Below are 4,561 nucleotides of genomic sequence, written 5' to 3'. Positions count from 1 at the left end.
TTCCATAGCAGTCCTTTCACGCTACAACATCAATCAAAAACAAGCGCATCATAGAATCAAGACTGTGGGTCTTGACTGGCCAAAAATCTGGAGTCACCGTTTAATTAAACAAAGCAGACCAAAACCACCTGACTCGCGCGCAGTGTTTTCCCGCGCTTTTTACATAGCTACATCTCGTATCATGCCAATCACTGATTCGCTCTTGTTACGTGCGGAGACCTTGCGGTAAGGACTGTTTCCCTAATATGCGTGATATAGGGAGACTTGATGCACATTGGAGCTAAACGTGCAAATTGGATAACTAGCCGTCTTCATGCACGTTAAAAGACGAAGCTAACTATAAACCTTGCGGAAAACTTGGGGTGAGCTTAAGGCTTCATTCCAAACAGCACCTCGATTTTTCAGTAGTGTAAATCAGAAGCTTACCAATCACTGGGTCCGCTGGGCGCCAACGCATCGACCACCTGCTTGCGCTCAAGTTTTACAGAGCACTGAGGTACAAGTCTCACAAAATATTCCGGTTTTGAACTTTTCTTGAGAAGGCGAAGCAACTATTTGCACAAAGTTTTTCGTTCATTTGGAACATGTTACTTAGTCTCCTTCGAGGCCACTCGGGCAGCAGTTGCGCAAACAACGTTCCTCACCCGAGGAGCGTTGCGTGACTTTGACACGAACCACTAAGAAGGAACTAGAATTCACTAAGCGTTGACAACGTTACAGCACGCGATGAATAAATAGAAAGAATCGTCACCAAGGCGTAACGAGCCCATCATGTGCTGGTCACGTGTTTAACGCGTTTGAGGTCAAGAAAGAAATCTGGGTCAACAAGCTTTTAAGCACGTGGCTTGGATCCCTTTTGTGCCTTATTGTACGCTACACCGAAGCATCAAACTCATTCATTCCTGATAAGATATGAAAGCTTTCTTGTCCCAAAGAACTCGCCTATTATTCTACACAAACACCCAACAACTGTCCGTATATTATTAATGATAAGCCACAACGTAAGCGACGGACTACACAAACATATTTCCCTTTATATATAATATAACCTTAATTTAGAAACATCTACTTTGGACTCGTATTCCCTGGCACAAGAGAAGAGGGCGTTTAGCAATAGCAGGATTGTTCTCCCAATGCAAACTCCGTAGATCAAGTACAGTTGTTTCCTACAAATCTTTGAGTAGTGGTTGGCAAATATACAAAGGCGAAAGTTCTCTAGCTGTTATTGCATGAAAAACTCTCCTTGATGGTCCGTCGTTCCATCGACATTTTCAAATCTTCTTGCTTCTTCTTGCATGCTTTCTTTGATCTTTAAGATCGCAACCGATTCACAGTGATCCTGAAAGGAAATCAACGCTCTCGTTAAATAAAACGAACAAACAAAAACTAAAAAGGAGCTTTCGATTCAGAGATATTTCTACACTGCTCCATGCACTGCCCTCTCTACTTAACAATTCTCTGCACTGGTCAAACATTAACTTTTTGGTTCGCTATACGCTCTCCTTCAAAGTCACTGTTTTAAGCTGTGTTCAAATTAAAGCCGAAACATGATTAGAGTAAACATGTTTCAAGGAAACATGTTTTTTATTGCTTTGTTCACATCAGATGTCGTTTTGAAACACGTTTCATGCATGGTTGTGCAACTTATCCTGTTTCATGGTACTCGCATAATATTTTTACGTTTCAGCTGTAGAATGGATCTGGAAACTTCTGTAACAGTTGCATTCATTCTTTGGTTTAGTGTTAATTTTCTAGCCCTTCGGAGGAGGAGGGCTATGCAGCGGTTAACGAGGAGAAGGCATTTGCGCTTTCTTCGTTACAAGATATTCCGTTTTCCACAAGCTCATCCGCAACAATCGCCGATAATTGCCGTTATATTTCTTTGTCGGCCCATGTTGCAACTAGACATTTAGCCTCCTAATAGCCTCAATTTTGGTTCTTTTGGGCACTTACCTCCTCTCGCATCAATCCGCCATTTTGAACGTGTTTGGTCTGATCATGATTGAAACTACCTCGCGAGGTTATTTCAATCATGCTTAGAATAATCATGTTTCAACCATGATTCCCGCCTTGCACTGTCTGATGTGAACACTTTTCATAACGAAACATGTATCATTCGTGATCAGACTAATCATGTTTCGGCATAGAGTGAACACAGTATTAGAGGCTCCTAAAAGTTGTAATTTGATCTACGACCAAGCAAAGAAGAGGAACGAGCCTAATACCGGGTTGACGTCATAGACTGCTTTGCATTGTGATAGTTCTTTGAAAACAGCATGTTGTTTATCTGTCCAGAAGTGTGTGCCATTTCCTGTTCGTGGAATTTGCACAGAGGAAACTAAATTGAATATTCTTTTTGCGACCCGATAGTTTTTTTTCCTCCTGAGGAACTGCAGATTTCGATTTATTTGGTTAGTGCACATGACAACGACCGTAGACGAATAATGGAAGAACGGTGTCCTTTCCTATGACAGACAGATGGAGAGGTAAAAGCAACCGTGTCAATATTTGGCTAAAGGATGTCGATAAGTTCAACACGCACCATCATCCAGTGCGAGGACGCTGATCAAGCTGGATCGTATTAGAAGTAACATATCAATAACGAGTGGGAATGTTTCATCCGAGGTTCCAAACACTAACAAACAGATGAAAGCACGACGCCGAAGGCAGAGTACTTACTGCTTCGAATTTCAAAACACGAAGCACAAGTTCTTGGTATAGCTCAATCCTCGAACGAGTGGCCGACTATTGTTTCGTTTTGTTTTTCTAGCTAGAGACGGCAGAAACAAATTATAAGAGATTTGGATATCGTATCTAAATCTCTAAAAGGTTTCATCAACTTTTCTATTGGGCCACGTATGAAAACCCATCTATACGTGATGTGGAGGTATACATCCTGTGATTGGTCGACTTGGTTGGTGAATTATTAATGATTTTGAGAAAGCTTTATAAATCCATCCCTGATCACTTGGACAATGGTAATAAACCGAAGGGCCATCCCACTAACTAATGAGGTCACTACAAACTTGGATTGAAAAAAGTGCGCTCAGAAAAAAACATACGCCGATATATTCAATTGTAGGAGGAACACTTAAGTCCCTTGACTGCAAATTTAGGACAGGTCCATTTTGTCAACCATAAGTCATTTGTAAGCTCTAACCACGCATAAAACACAATTTCATGCTTTCAAAGTTTACGTACTATCAACATTTACATAATTCATAAACTCACTTTAAAAGCCAGTTATGGGTCAGTACTCTAACTTAGAAATGTCTGCAAACAAATAAGAATTATAGTATGACAAACCACCGCATGGGGTGACACGAATGTAGAAAAAAAGGGTGGGGGCACGATTGTGCACGCACTCCGAGCGGTCAGCAAACAGGACACTGCCACAGACCGCAAGGAGCATGGTGGGGAATAGAGTACGTTCAACCGAACGACGAAAGAAGTGTGATACACGTATGAATCATTTTTACAAATGGTTATGGCGTCAGATGACCTATGGTTGTTTTCAAGGCGTGGATTAGGCAGGTTGGGTCGGATCGAGCATGAAGTGGAGGCTAATGCGGGCGAATCTTTTCAAATGCAAATTATTTCCCAAGCATTAGCCTCTATTTTATGCTAGATCTAGTCTAACCGTGAGAATACGGCTGGTGTTCGGGCAGGCGGTTTTTCTCCCCGCTCTTCTCACTCCACAAGATCCCGTATGGCGAGTGCAATTTGTAGTCTTCGAAAAAAAATATTCTTATGTATTCCAAATAGCGCAAGAAAAATCATGTGATCACTTAATCATGATTTCTCATTAAAAATATACATGAAACGCAATTACGCAAAAACTGCGCCATCCAGGGCTCGGATTTGATTGGCTTTTTGTGACTTTCTTTGCTCACTGACCAATCAGAATGCTTGGCTTCGCACTCGTTTTTGCAAAGAATTGCTTATTTTCTGCGCTGTGTCACCTGAAAACTGCATTTTTCTGAGACAATCAGAATTGACAATTTTTTTTCTATTTATATTATTAATATGGAAGTGAGTGCTATACATCTTCATGTTTCATAGGCCTAATTCTAAAATGGCCGCTATTTACTGACTTTATTCAAATTACTCCTTGTTCTTCGTTCGAAGGAAATATATTTTTCTAAATTTTGATCAGAGGCATCTGGAAATGACTTGAACAAAAAAAGGGTATCAGAATGACAGTCATTTTGGAATAAGGTGAAACGCATTTGTGTTCCACATTTAACGAACGAGGACATGAAGAGTCACACAAAGTTCACCGTTGCCTTCCCTTTCAAAAAAAAATGCGCTTACCGCAATTTTCGAGCTTACAACCTCCGCATTCGACCTTTTAACCTAAATGTCAATTTCTGGTGATCATCCAGGATGGAGCCCGTACAACCAGAAACCCATAAGGGTTGAAACGTGTAACGGCCCCTTGTGTGCTGGGAAACAAGCTTTTGAACATTCAATTTGCTAAGAACCATATTTGGAACAACAAGAGCGAGGGGTTTCCAAATATGGTACTTAGCAATGAAACATTCAACCAATCAGTTCGCAC

The sequence above is a fragment of the Montipora foliosa genome, chromosome 6 (genome assembly GCF_036669935.1).
Source record: "Montipora foliosa isolate CH-2021 chromosome 6, ASM3666993v2, whole genome shotgun sequence".
Taxonomy (NCBI): Eukaryota; Metazoa; Cnidaria; class Anthozoa; order Scleractinia; family Acroporidae; genus Montipora; species Montipora foliosa.
Note: the sequence above shows the minus strand (reverse complement) of the source record.